The sequence below is a fragment of the Triturus cristatus genome, chromosome 1_2, assembly GCF_964204655.1.
Source record: "Triturus cristatus chromosome 1_2, aTriCri1.1, whole genome shotgun sequence".
NCBI classification, from domain to species: Eukaryota; Metazoa; Chordata; class Amphibia; order Caudata; family Salamandridae; genus Triturus; species Triturus cristatus.
In genome coordinates this window covers 760,405,869-760,421,469 of record NC_140580.1, presented here as the reverse complement: position 1 = coordinate 760,421,469, position 15,601 = coordinate 760,405,869, and positions in this window count along the sequence as shown.

The following is a 15,601-nucleotide window of genomic DNA, read 5'->3' as shown; positions in this document are numbered from 1 at the left end:
GGGATGGGGGATGAAGTCCAATTTACTCCTGAGGGATATTGGGGCCAAGAAGCCCTCCTGGTACCTCCTCTAAGTCCTATGCAGCGGAATTTCTGAGCGCTGGTCGGAGGCAAAGCACCCGTTCTCCACCACTCTGCAAACGTGACTACTTCTTAAAGAAGCATCTTTCTGCACCTCTGACTTAGAGGTAGTTTTAATCCCCCTGCCCTATTATGTACTAGGGCCTTACAGAGGAGGTCATGCCAATCGCAGGGCTACCCCAACACATAGTGCTCCCTAGTGTATGTAGGTGTTTTCACTGTATTCTAAGTGTCTTTTAGCATAGCACTGGCTCTAGGCTCGGTTAGTCAGAGTCAGTTACCACCAGTACCCGTCAGCAAAAATTTGGGGGCGAAGGATGACTTTGCAACAAGGCCTCTTTCTGCTCCTCTGTTGGTTCTTGGTGCGCATCTCTTGCTTCTTTCTGTCCCTTTCTTCGTCTTTCTGGGCTTCTATTGCCTCTTTCTGCATTTCCCTTGCTTCTTTCTGCGCCTTTCTTCCTCTTTCTGCACATGTCCTACCTCTGTAGGCATAGTTAGAAATTAGCATTTAAAAAACCTTTGAGATTCACTGAAAAAACCATAGGTTTCAGGGACGTTATATTTAGAAATTAGCATTTAAAAAACCTTTGAAATTCACTGAAAAAACCATAGGTTTCAGGAACGTTATAGTTAGTTGGACATTTCACTCATACAAAACCAGAGAAATTTGGCTGTTATAGTGAGTTCAGCTAACGATAACTCGCGCCCCCGCAATGCACTGCTGATGACGTCACATTTTACATAATTCATGACATGCTCAGTGACATCACTGATTATATCACTGATGACATCTCAAATGACATATGCTATAAATGTGTGTGTCTCTCTCTCTCTCTCTCTCTCTCTCTATTTATATATATATATATATATATAAATATATATATATATATATATATATATATATATTTATTTATCCGATTTAATCAAACTAAGAGAGCCACATGTCCACAGCTCAAATTAACAATGAATATTTCCCTATACTAATCCACCACTAATCCTTTGGTTTCCAAAGTAACTTGCTGCTCGCCAAAAAGCGCTTCAACACCTCTTCAGGGGTAGTCAGCACTATATAAATACAATTAACTTATTTTCTTATGTGAGGGACTTGGTTTTCACAAAAGAATTCGAGACCTGCTCGTGAGAAACTCTCACTGTCACAGCATTCCAGAAGTTCATTTACAATCCTTTGTGAATGGCAAAAAATTAGGCATTTAGTTCGAACCTACGTGTAAATTAGCATGACGGAATTTCTGGATTTCTTTGAGCATTGGGCAGTGTGAGACCATCACTGCCTCTTGCTTTTGTCCTTGCAGAGTTTTACTCAAGAGGGATCATAACTAATCTGTGCCTTAACTTGGTAGTTGGTTAGAATGTAATCCAAACCTGCAAACAACTTTACTTTAAGTTTAACAGCGACTGCCGTGCAGGCAAACAGAGCTTAATACTTATAGGGTCATAAGGTTCCTAATAGATTATGCTTTTTGGCCTGCAAACAACGTGTCTTGCTTAAGGGCAATAAATACTTCAGAAGTAGTAAGACATCACCAAAAGCTTGGAATGACATTCATGAAACTGTTATAACAAAGCCAGGGAATTTTTGTTGCTGGAATAAATGAATGAATACAGCCCTAGAACGGACAATATTACTGAGAGAGGTGATTGCAAGAAGGGTTATTTCTCTAAGGGGCTGATGTATAAAAGTTTTTTTTTATATTCTCCGTCTATGGGAAAATGGGTTAGTACATATGTGCATAAATACTATGAGGGCAATTGACAAAGATAAGTTATACATGTGAGTAAATGATATGTGTAAATTTACTTTTACACTTTGTACTATCTTTACCACTTTGGACTATTAAAACATTTGTTTTGCCTTTTCTGCCCTCTGCTGCTCTGTTTTGAATTATCTGCCCTCTGTTTTTCCTTTGCTGCTCGTTTTTCTGCCCTCTGTTTTTCCTTTTTCTGTTCGTTTCTTCCCTCCTCCCGCTGTTTCCTCAAAACCTGCCTTTTTGAAGGAGACCTTGCGCCCCAGCGCTCAGATACCCCCAGGGGTGACAGTGCTACGCTCTACAAATGCTGATTGATTGATTGATTGACAATATATACTGGTCTTATCAGAGGATCTGTATTTTTTATCTCCAACTTCTTTAGCCTGCACTCAACTCACTCAGGAAGAAGCATGCAGACCACCATTATGAAGAGGAAAAGGAATTTTACTGCGTAGGAGGCAGCCGTTGTTTTTTGTTGTAAAACAGTACAAATCACTTTATAGGTTGCCTCCGTTCACCCTTAGTGAGACACTGAATGCAGACTTATGGCAGGAGGTGACAGACTCTCTCAATACATTAGGGGAGTAGGCCTGCACAGTGGGGGACTTAAAAAATGGCAGAATGAGAGGAGATCGGTGAAGGAAATGTTCTCCAGGGTTCAGGTAACTGCAGTACAGCCTGGAAAGCCAGCTGGATCCCATGTCCAGCTCATACCCTTCAAGGAGGCAGTCCTCTCCACATTTGATATGGGCTACCTGTTTCTAACAACACTAATGTGGTGCCAGGTAAGAATGTAATTCCTTCTCTATCTTTTTCTCTCACTAAAAGCAAACCTACAATCACTCATCCAGATCTCCCCTTCACTCATACCTACATTGTTTGTCAAATATCACATATGTATTACTCTAAAACAACATCTAACGCAAGCCCTATCAATTACTACTATTTTTATAATTATTTGTGTATTTTTATCTATTTTCCATACAGCTACTCATTCTAGCAGCTTGCTAACTTCAACTTGGGCAGAAGCCATTATAACAGCAGTACAGCACAGGGCTGGTCTTCACGCACTTTTACACACACTGGTATGTCCTCAAGCTCGCAATTGAACTAATATATTATAGGCTACTTGTATCATGTGTTTTGGTAAACCCTAATAGTATGCTCACTGGAATTTTTTTGCCTTGTAGTGTAATGTAACCTTAACAATTATATTGTTGCACTGCAATATATTCAGACTTTTCTTTTAATCTGTTTAAGGCCTTGTGATGTTGTCCAATCTACCACTTGCAACAACAACTTCTGCTGCTAGAAGTGCTTCCGAAACAGGACCAGCGCCACACAGATGGATGGTAGAGGCTGGTGAGTTACATGTCTGCTCTTTTCCCTTTGGATCTAACTGCTTTGTTAACTATTGACAGGGTACCTGTATGTCTTTTGTTACACACGTCTATTGGCAACATGCTCAATATATTACTGGTTGGTGTTAGTTATTATCTATTTTTGTTTTTAATGGGCCTTAGACGTGACAATGCAATGGTAGATAGATAGCTATTGCTTATTATTTTAGCATGTTGAAAAGCAATCTTTGTAGGCCTACAAAATATTATTGTAACCCTTTATATAGAATCTTTTTCTATGTTTTTTGGATTGCTTATTACTCTATGTATTTCTCCTGTCAGCTTTTGTCATGCAGCAGCCCCTTTTGTTCACCGTATGAACATCAATGAATGATGATATCAGAGGGCATCCTCACAGCAGATATTTTGCACTCATCCATAATACATACCCTGGAGAGCATCATGTATTTTCCAATTCCAATTGTTCTTTATTTCGGTCGCTTGGACCATAAAAGAATTACAGCATAAAAGAAATTCATATCATTGGAATACAATAAAATTTACAGTTAATTTAACAATTTGTAAAACCATCATTCGTTCAATAACTTAATACACTGGGTGCGTCTGCGCCACATTGAAGTTAAAAATTTTGCCAGTGCAAAAACAATTGGGGCAGACAGATCACTTTTCAAGATCCTGTAGGCTGGATGATAGTGCCTAAAACCCAGATTCCTCAGTATTGGAACAAGCCAGTAGTTTCTTGCTTTCCTGTATGCTGGACAGAAGAGTATTATGTGTAAGTCGCATTCCCTCCAATAGTCGCACGCTGGGCATTGGAGTGAGCTCTCAACATTTGTCCATCGTGCAGTGTGCGCTTTAAGAGGAAGGGTGCCATACCGCCACTGCAGAAAAAGTTTCCTGGAAATTGGGGGCGCAATATTGTCAAGAACATCCTCCTGCATATATAAGTCTTTTACCTCCAAGAATTTGCCAGTCAAAGATCTCTCCTCTGCATTGGTTGTGTTGGTGCGCAGTTGATATTCATAATAGACTTTTGAGAGAGACTTTCGTGAAATTCCGGGGCAGATATTTTCTGGGTCGGACCATAGATTTTGCCTGCCCAATGCCTCACATATTTGCTTGACATGTCTGAGCCAAGGAAACCGTACAGGATTGCTCAGTTTCATTATTTCCTGAAGCTCGGCTCTGAAATTAGACAGTTCTGGTACCGACCATAGTCTCTGCCAATACAATAGCGGTTTCAAACTTAATTCTTCCAAAATCGGTCTTAGGCCTAAGTCCAGTCTCAGTGGTAAAAGAGGGGTGCTAGACGGGAGCCCTGCTAGTTGTCTGATAAAATTGTTCTCAGTGACCTGGAGAGTATGGGTGGCAGAATGCCCCCATAATTCAGCACCATAAATCACTGCCCCTTTAGCTTGCATCCTGTAGATCTGTAGCCGAGAAGAAAGTGGCTGATATGTCAAACCACGGGACATCCTTGCCAGACCACCTGTCATTTGGGTTAGTTTGAGTCTAGCCTTAGTGCAATGTGAGTCTCAAGTCATAGACTCATTTAGTGTTATCCCAAGGTATTCAAATTTGGAGACCCTTTCCAGCCTGATGGGTCCTAGTGTGGGGTTGGGACGTAATTTCTTGGGGGGGTTGAAGATCATGTACTTGGTCTTCGAAGCATTGATCTCCAACCCCCGGATCGCACAGAAATTTGCGAATCCATCAAGGATCCGCTGGATGCCCATTGGAGACTTTGAGAGCAACAGGGTGTCATCTGCAAAGAGAATAGCAGGTACCCCTGTGCCTCCGAGTCTAGGAGCATCAATGTTTTCCAGCGCATTTAAATGATCGATCACCCCGTTGACAAAGAGGCAGAACAGAGTCGGCGCCAGCACACAGCCCTGTCTAACCCCCCTGTCAACGGGGAATCGGTCAGTCAAGGTGCCCCCCCTTCCAAACCTCACCCTTGCATAATTCCCCGAGTGGAGTCTTTTTAAGATGACTAATATATCGTTGGGAACCCCCATGTCATCCAGAACGCCCCAAAGTTTGTCCCGAGGGACTAAATCAAATGCGGCACGTAAGTCAACGAAAATAGTATACAAAGTGCCACCTTCTATTAAAACAGTTTTCCAATGAATACAATTTAATCTAAAAATCTGATCAATGGTGGAGACTTTCCTCCTAAAGCCAGCCTGATATGTGCTCAAGATGTTTGATTCATCTATCCACTCTTGTAAGTGATTGAGAATCAGTCTCCCAAATAATTTTTGGGAGACGTCTATGAGACTAATTGGTCTGTAGTTGGCTGGGAGCAGAGGCGAACCCTTTTTGAAAATTGGGACGATCTCTGCTCCCAGCCAAGTATCAGGAAGCTTCATGCCCTTTAGAATAGAATTAAATAAAAACACAAAATATGGTGCCCATACTTCAGGTTCCTGTTTAAACAGGTCTCCCGGAAGGCCATCCAAACCCGGTGCCTTTCCTGACGCCAGACCCATAATGGCTACTTTGACTTCTTTAAGTGAGAGGGATAGGGACGAACTCAAGGGTATACTTGTTTGTGCCTGGACAGGATCGATCACCGTCCCCTCTGATGGCATATATAGGGACTGGAAATGGTCCTGCCAGGATTTAGCTGAAATGGGGGGTTCGACCGCAGAGACCAGCTCTTCTGAGCCTGTGTTTACACAGCGCCAAAATTTCCTTAAGTCTCTGCACGCCAGAGGTTTTGTTAATTTCTCCCACTTTTCCTGTTCCCATTCTAGCTTTGCATTCTTAATTAAGAATTTGTATGCCTTCCTTTGTTCGCTAATTTCGTCCCGGTCATGTCCATTCTTTATTAGAAATAGGAGGTCACTTTTGGCCTTCCTACAGGTGGAATTGTACCAGAGGGGACCAATAGTAGTCACACGGGCCCTGTGGGGATTACTAGTTAGAATTTCTGAGACAGATGTGGTGAGATCTGCATGTAGCTCACCCAGCTCCGTGAATAGACCCATCATGCTAGTACCACTATTTAAGACTTGAGCCTTCTCTAACAAGGGGGTAACTAAGGCGTACAACTTGGGGAGCAACCCTTGTTTCGTTAGTATCGTCTCCCATTTTATTCTTCGCCTATTGTTGGAAAGAAGTAACCCAGCATCTGGAGACTCTCCATTCTTTTTCAAGGGTTCAAGACCCGCGCAAAGAAGCTCAAGCTCCAGAGCATTATGGTCACTATCCTCTCTTAGCAATATACGAAAGTCACTTAACTTTGCCCATAATGCCAGTGGGACCAGAATGTAATCGAGGTTTGATGTTATATTTCCCCTGTGAAAGGTACATTTTGGAGGTATGTCTGATGGTAACCTTCCGTTGCAGGCCCTAAGTCCGTGTTTAAAAGTAAGTGATGAGATTTGCACCGCCAGAGGAGACCAGGCTCTTGGGGCCGGTAGCTGGGAGGGGGGTATAGACCAAACAAGGTCCTCCTCCTTGGTCAAGCTATCCGATGAGCCCATAAGGGGCTCAAAATGGCAGTTAAGATCTCCTCCTATTATGTAGGGGACGCCTTCAGGGATTGTATTAAGGGCAAGATCAAGCTCATCAATAGTACTTGATTCTTTCGAAAAACTAACTGGCCTTGAATAGACATTTATTACCAAGAAACGGTACAAGTCTGGCCATTCTAGGAGTACGGCCAAAATATCCTCCGAATTTAATGTCAACGGGGCAGCCCTGCAGCCTAGGTCTGTGGCTATCCAGATTGCCAGACCGCCAGAAGGGCGGCCCTTGCCACACCATTTAGCATTCTTCGAAAAAACAGCGAAGCCAGTGCGAGTAAAATCTTCCCTCGGCCAGGTTTCTTGGAACAAACAGATGTTCCTATTCTCTATGAAGGTATTCCAAGCCGGGCAATTTAATTTGTTGGACAAACCTGCCACGTTCCAGGATAAAATATTTAAAAGGGGAACTTTGATATTCCCTAGGTTGGGAGATAGTGGTATAGTGTCCATGGGATTTACATTCGGGTTGGCAAGGGGTTGGTCTTGTGCAAGGCTCCCCAGCACCGCACCACTAGATTCAGTGGGAGACACTTCACAGGGATGCAGATTCGTTTGCGTCTGCTGGAATCCAATAATCTGGGTAGAAATGTCAGGTGGGGCAACGTGTAGTGGGGGGCTGTTGCGATTCTCCACCTCCCCCGAGTTTTGCCTATCCAGTCAATCCACTCTATCTAAATAACTAAACCTATTGTATGTTGGAAAATAGTCATCCCTCATAATTCTAGGAATAGGGTGAATTTTTTGTACAATAGATCTCCTCCTCCAGTTCCTTCTGCTAGATACAAGTTCCCATCCCTCTCCCTCTCCCTCCCCCTCACATCCCTTTGAGGGATAAAAGAAAGACAGGGGGAGTGTTTGAATTGGCGACCCCTGCGTGTTCCGGGGCCAACTACAGATATACTTAACAGTGGCAGGGTCCCTGAAGTTTATCACTACACAGTCACCCTGGATAGACTTCCTAGTGGAGCCTATCCAGGGTGTTCTTCTCACCATAAGAACCTCGCTATGTGAGCCCTCAGGCAAAGGTCTGTTAATGGACAACCAGTGTATAATTTAATTTTTTAGTGCTCCCACTGATTCTCCGGAAGAAGTGGTTAGTTCCGGAATACCTGCCAGAATCACCACGTATGGAATAGCTTGAGGTGGGAGATTAACTATCCTGTGCTGTGGGGCCAGCGTTGGTGTCTCTGGAGGGGGAGGAGCCGAGGCTTCTTGTCGAATTGTGTTAGCGCTAATTGGATTGAGTGGTAAGGATTTCCCTGATGTACATGCAGAAGGTTGTTGCGTTGGAATAGGGATAGATGGGGGTGGGTGTTCAAAATTATTTTCCCTCTCCTTGTTAGTCTTGCCATTAGAAGACTCATTCCCCTCTACTGTAGATAGTAGACCCGTGTGAATTTTCACTAGAAGTGACTCTATCTTGGAGATGCGAGCCTCCAAGGGATTAAGAATTTCCCTTAGGAGGATTCGGATATCCAAGAGAGTGGGTACCTCATTCCCTGTTGTACAATTAGAAGTGGGGGGTGGCACAGGCATATTTTTAGCAGATGATGCCCCATTTTGCCCAGGTTGCCTTAATGACTTAGATTTTGGGATCTTGTGGGACGAATCGTTTTTGGTAGAACACTTGGGAGCGTTCACCTTGCGTCCGCCGAAGGAACCAACCTTTTTTGGGGATTTCTTTTTCGGTATTGCCCCCTCCCTTGACCTCCGTGTTAAATCTGAGGTGGAGATAGGATTGTCGGTGATTATGTCACCGGTAGGGAGGGTTGGAGTCCCCTTCAAGGGAAGTGATGGCGTTCTGGCGGAAGGGAGAGGCATGATGCTTAATTCCGTGATATCGGACATCTCGCAGTCAGTGGTATTTAAAATAGGACTGCACTGCTCAGCTAAATCAGGAATAACATTTGATCCTCCGGGGTCTACCGTGTTTGGGGCAACAGATTGTTCAGGCGTGGTAGCAAGTGCCAAGGGCCCTAGCGAGGATCTTCTAACCCAGTCAATTTCCTGGGATATTCGCCGTTCAAGGATGGAAATTTCGTCAATGATTAGAGAACCAGCTTTAGCAAAGTAGGTGTCTAAGGGGCCTTTCGGCGCTCCAGCGGCCCGATTAGCTCTGCTTCTAGTTTCCCTGGCCGACATTCTCATGCAGATCTTCCAGTACTAAATGCAGGGATTGGTAGCACGGTGGGGCCTTGGCCGTACCTCGGCCGTCCTCGAACGGCCTCAAACGGCCCGCTCTTTGCCCGGTCTTCGTTCCGCACGCGTTCCGCTAGCGCGGGTGTTAGTGCGGTATATGTAGAGCTTTAATGGCCAAGGGGAGGGGCTTGGAAGAGGACCCAGCTGCGCCGCTGCTTCTCCAGGCGCTGTGAGAGCTGGTCCTCGCAGTCCCGCCCTCCTCGATGTGCTGGTCGTAGTCGTAGTCCGGCGTGGAGCAAGGTGGAAGGTGAGTCAGGGCACAGGTAGAATTACTTCGGCACAGGCAGCCCTCTAGTGTGTGGTTCCGTCCACGTTAGGCTAGCCTCCTGCTTCGTTTAACAAACTTTCACTGCTCCCGCTGCATAGCTGCTGCGTAGCCCTCCCTGCTGGGCAGCACTGCTTCTGCCTCAGTGTTTAAGCTCTTGGTAAGCTTGCTTGCTTATGCTTGCTTACGCTCTTGTGCCTACCGCAGTCTATCGCGGCTCCGAATGCCTCCCCCCCCATAATAAAAGGCCGGTCACCTCACCTCTGATGAAGGGGGGCCAGGCTGGGGGCCAGATTCACTGATTCACTGTCTGCAGGGCTCAATCCGAGGCTCAGTCCACTGTTCAGCGTTTGCAGCTGTTCTTGCTGTGCTCTCGCTGCGTTCTGCTCACGGCTCACTCTACTCTGCTCCTCTCATCAGTAGTTCTCCTCAGTACCTTTTGTGCCCTTGCGCCCATGCGTCAGAGCCCTCCCGCAGCCTCCATGGCCTCCGGAGCCTCCCGCCGCACCAACGCGGCACCAACGCAGCACCAACGCGGCACTGAACGCACCAAAGCAGCTTCACGGATTTGTGGCCTTTTGGACCGTTTTGGACCGTTTTTGCGCCTTCTCGAAACCCCCCGCGATTCTCGGGTCCCGCACTGCCGTTCCTGCACTGCCGCTGCCGATGCCGCTACTCTCCTACTCTCCCGCTCTCACTCTCGCAGCGGGTCTCACGCAAAACCATGTATTTTCCATTCCTGAATTTTACCTTCACATCTGCCCACATGGCTCCCCTCTTTGTGCAGGACAACCTACTGTCCACAACAATTGGTTATGACTGTGCAGGGGGGTTGTGTTTGGCATGGGCTAATACCACCGTCTGGGAGGATCAATTTTTCCAACAATCGTGGAATACATGAGGGGCCTGTTTGTGCGAAATAGATACCTCCCTTAAAGGCCTCCAACAAATAATTGACAGACAGACCCATGCCTTCTATAATGTTGGGAAATGTTACCAAGCTATGGCAAAGATGCACCAAGAACAGTTTAGAACTTTTATGAAAGTGACTACAAGACAAGATGCCTTGGTCATGAAGATGGTAGAGGCAATAAGCAACAAATGCCAATGTCATTCTTCACGGCCAACACATGTAGGAGATTCTACAGTAGTTCAGCATATGAGGGACACACCATCATCAAAACTTGCACCTCTACCACAACTACCTGTACCACAACAACCTGCACCACCTCTGTTTGTACCGCCTCCACCACCTAAACCTCCAACAGCACAAACTCAGTCTCAGTCATTCTCACCATCAGCATTACGTAGGCGGAGTAGTAGGAAGAAAAAACTGTGTCAAGCTTTCAACTGTGTTGAATGTTTGATATTGCATTATCTAGATAGGCAAGCGTTATGTTTGTTCTGTTCTTAGTTTACCTTGAATGTGTAATGCATTTAGAAACTGTATTCTGATACAGAAAGCATTTCTAACTAACTAAATTTCCTTTGCCTATCATACAATGCATTACAAAGTAGGTAGCAGGGGAAACAAGAATCATAGACAAACTGGGAGATGGGAACAACAGGAGGTGAAGTGGGGTGGGGAGGCAGACATAGCATTAGGCCTGCTATTAAGAAGGTTATGAGGCCATATACCATTGGGAGCTATTCAGTGACTGTCTCTTGGTATATCCGGACCAACGAAACTAAGTGCTGAATATCCCAAGGCATCACTTGCTGAACCTCTCCAATAGGACTCGGGTCCTCTTTGCAGTCAGCCATGGACACATAATCATTGGGAAATGAGTGGGCTGCACAAGAGAGGTGTAGAGCATTGGGGATAGAAGTAACCCTCAACTCTAGTTCTGGGTGGTCACCAGGAGGAGGAGATCATGCCTGGGCAGGGGGTGCAGCTATTAGCCCCGATGGAATCGGGGCTTAGTAGCTACAGAAGGTCTGGGTGCTAGCCCAGTGAGTGTGGGGCCTGCGTTTGGGACACCATGGGTTGGTCTTGCTCAAGGCTAAGAGACAACCCAATATGTTTCTCCTCTTGGCTGGTGGTGTCCACATCCACCACCCTCCCCATGGCTGACTCTTCAACCTCTGTCCATAGTCTCTTGGTGACAGATCTAGTTATTTTCCGGGTGGCTGCAGTATCCCTGCTTGTCGTTCCTTCCTTCTCTTCACTGGTGGTAGAAAGTCTTTGTTACTGCATTTCAATAAGGTTCTTGTTTCTAGTCCTGGGTCCTAATGGGATGTTCTTTGGCCAGCCCAGTCCTCTGAAAAGTAATGTAAAAAAAGATCCATTTTGAATTAATTGTGTCAATTATATATATCTACATCACATTTGCTGAAAGGGAATTTTTTTCTATAATACAAATTACTGAAAATGTGGAGTATTTAACAAACATCTCACTGTCCACTGCTTTCATATTCACATTTGTTAATTACAAACAGTTAAACAAGGACATCACAAAATATCTGTGGGAGCAGGCAACCAAGGAGGAGAAAAGAAAGGTTGTATTAATATCTGATTTCAGTAAATAATACACTTTAAGGGGTTGAAAATGTTGGTTTTCACAATGTTCCAAACATTGCTAATCATTGAGGAGAGAGTTTTAAAACAAATAATTCCAAAGTATGTCGAACTGGTGTATATGTTCTTAAACAAACATTTCACATGTTAATAAATAATTGTGTGGATTTTTAATGAAAAAGTTTACTTGTATGTGGGGGTTAGGAAGTAAGGTTAAGGCACACAATGTCAGCATCCCAAAAAAATTAAAATAGGGAAGATGGAAATGCCACTGAATTGCAAATCGCTGTTTTGTAAATATATTTCCATTATGCCAAAGTCAGTTGATTAGTCAATCGAACTTAACAAACAATAAACATTCATGTTAGCAAAGAGTCTTTCAAAACTTTCATACCACAAATAACAACGTGTTAATAACTATGAAATGGAAGGTTATACGAAAGCTCACAATAAACACATGACAAGGCACTCTCCACAAACGCATGTGCACGTAAGTGATTAAACCTAATGTACACTTACTATCTCTCTGCTGTTCAAACTCTTTTAGCTGAGCATTGCGAGTAGGTCAGGCAACTCCCAGGAGCCTCCGGTAAAGTGGTGTCATGCGGGGGAGCTGAGAATGTGGTTGGGTGGACAAACCGATAATGTCCAGGGCCTTGTTTTTGGCTGAGCAACCAACGTCCTCCCAACCCTTACAGCAGACCTTCCCCTTTAGGTTGTGGACCCTCACTGCACTACAGCATGTGGCAATGTCCTTCTAGATTTCAGTCCACATTGCATTGCTCAGCTGGATCTCTGCACCCCCATAAAGCTAAGGGTACTTGTAGACCACCACATGGCCGAATATATATAGTTCAGCCTTAGAGAAGGGGCGGCTTCTCATCATGTCCTTCAGCCATGATTGGTGCAAGTAAAAGACAAGGAGCAGCAGTGTGGAGTACAATATGTTATGGCAAAGAAAGGATTGCTCAGAATCATTGCAAAACGGCGGACTTCCTCTTCCTGTATGTAATTTCCTGTTTGCAGCAGTAGGTGGAAGCCTTCTTCCTGAGTGCAGAGTCTTTGTCCCAAATGTGGGTCAGAGACGCAACACTCGGAGCAGAGAGCGGAGCGGAGTCTCTGCATGCTGGAAGGAACCCTGCCATATGGGGGAAATACCACCACATGCAGGAGGGAAAGGCCTGTGTATAGCAGGGTGACTCATTTTTTGAAATAATAATACAAAAATGTGTACCAAAAGCGTGTGTGTTAAGTAAGGATTTAAGTATGTTTGCTCTAAAATATGATTGTGGTAAGTTTGATTTTGTATTTATGTGTTGTTAATGATGAGTGTTAAAAGTTCCTAGAAAATGAAGATTAAACTAAGTTTTATCAAAAACATAGCATGTTCGTTATTGATATTATGTGAAATAAACAGAGTTGTCTCAATGTGATCTATATCGACAGTGTGTTTAGTAGTCAACCATTCATTATTGAAAGACTGTCCAACCACATAAATGTAGCAACCAAACTAGTAGCTCAGAAAAAAAGATTTAACGAGAAGAGCCAGCACCTATATACTCGGAACTCTCTTTTGTACCTCACCATGGGTACCTGGATGTGGGTGTAGAGCAAGAACAAGGTCTATATCCAAGCCCTGTTGCATGTTGATGTTATGTGGCAAGCAACAGGCTACAACAATTTTGCACACAATGCCTGGGGACTACACCAGCACCCCCCTCGTAGCCTTAAGACATCTGAATCACGACCGAAAGTGTATTCAATAATGGCTCATGTACATATGCGTGCCCTAATATGCCTTTGTTGAGGTAGTGTGGTTGAACGTCTGCATGGCGTGAAGCAATGGGGAGAGAGAGCACACCCTGAATTCTCTGTTACAAAGACATATGAAAAGTTTCAAACCCAGCCTCTGTTTTGCATGTAATGCATCATGCCGACTAACATGCAGTGACTGTGAGGGTAATATTTGCGTATCGTGTTGTGATGATTATGTTAGAGAAGGCAGCCCCGGATGCACAGATAGCCCCAGTGTGAGATGTTATTCATCAATAATGCTCATGTCATGGAATCCCCAGCAACCAAGCGATGAGCAAGAGGTGACTGTCAGCAGATGTAGCTGTTGTATTTCCTTCCAGGAAAGGCAGAGTACACATCAGTGAAGCCGCCCTTGGCATTGGAAACAGGTTTCACATTGAGGGAGTGCCAGTGGTGACTGTTGCGGAAAAAGTGTGCTGTGTGGTGAGGTGGCAGATGTGCCACATGTGTGCAGTCAATAGCACCTACCACACGAGGTAAGTGGGTAAAGGCATAGAATTGCCTTACCACACTTTGCATTTCTGCAAGTGAGTGTGACCAAGCGATCAATTGGTTGCCTATCTTCTGTTGATGCATTTCAGTACTTGATGCAAGCATTGAGACTGGCTTGCTTGGGAGATTCCAGTTTTGTCAGAGCTGGCCCTCTGGAAAGATCCATTTGCTCTGAAATGGAGTGCAGCTAGTATTTTGACATGGGCACGGGATAGCATGGGAGCGGGCTGTAACTTCTGCTCCCAGTTTTCCTGGTCATGCCAAAGGTGTTGATCCTTTTCCTGTAAATCCTCTCTCCTCCTCCTCTATGGTTAAGTATAGGTAAAAGTAAAAAAGTTTATTCAACTTGACAAAAATTACTAAAAATAGCAACATTAATAACTTATTTAATCTTGAAATTTAATTAATTTGAATATATTTAATTAAATGACAATAATTTTTGGAAGTTTAAAATAAAATTAATCCCGCCTATAGTATAAAAAAAAATCTTTATTAAGTAACAATAATTATTAAAAGCGATGCATATTTACTCTACTTTAATTATGTTTTAATAAAACATAATGTCACTTTGATTGTTAAATTAAAAAATGGCAATTAAAATATGTTAAAATTAAAACATGTTTTATTTTTAGATAATTTGCTTTACTTGAAATTAAATTATTACATCAATTAATTTAATTTAAGCTAACCATATTTGCTTTGGGGGGGGGGTCTATTTTAAGTTCCTACTTCCATTATATTATATGGGAGGGCTTTTCAGTACCGGTGGTTGGCCATGTGTGGTGCTGGATATACTCCTACTCTGCGCTAGAGTACATTTTCTACTATTTTGGATACTTTTTTGCAGTAGAAACTATAGAAGTGTAGTTTGTGAATAGGATTGAAGCTCACTCTTTTGTAGATGGATGCATGTCTCTTCCTATACTGCTCGCTAGCCCTCGCTTAACCCCTCCTAACTCCTTCCTTAGCCCCTCCCCTTTAGTTGTAAATATTTCCCATGTTTCAGCCACTCCCCCCAAAACGCCCACATATACTACTAAAATGTATAGTTGTGTGCAGAGATTCCGGTGTCGGTGGATATCTGTAGGCAGAAAAAGCTGGGAGGGGCGGAACCTCTGTATTTAGGTTTGTGAATATCATTGTGCAGTACACTTGTAGTTGTTTTGTGCTACTACAAAATGTACTACAGCATGCAGTTTGTGAATAGGCCCCTATGTGTCTAAACTGAGTGAAGATCACCCCAAAAAACACATATAAACCCTCTGCTCTCGAGGGATCCCTGCTGGTAGGATTTTTGGTCTCTCTATTAAATTGTTTTTTGAAGTCTTGGGCACAAGATATTCAGCAAGGACCAGGGATTGGACTTCATTTCATTCAATTCGTACAAATCGCTTCCATTCCTCTGGGGACTTCACTTCTTTTTTTTTTTTCCTCATACGACCTCCGTAGCTGTACCAACCTCTCGACCTGATCCACCTCTGTTGCTAATAGCTTGGTGGATTACAGTCTCAGACGGTATTTTTTTCTCTTTTTTTTTGGAGACCACCCAAAATACTCAACCTGAGC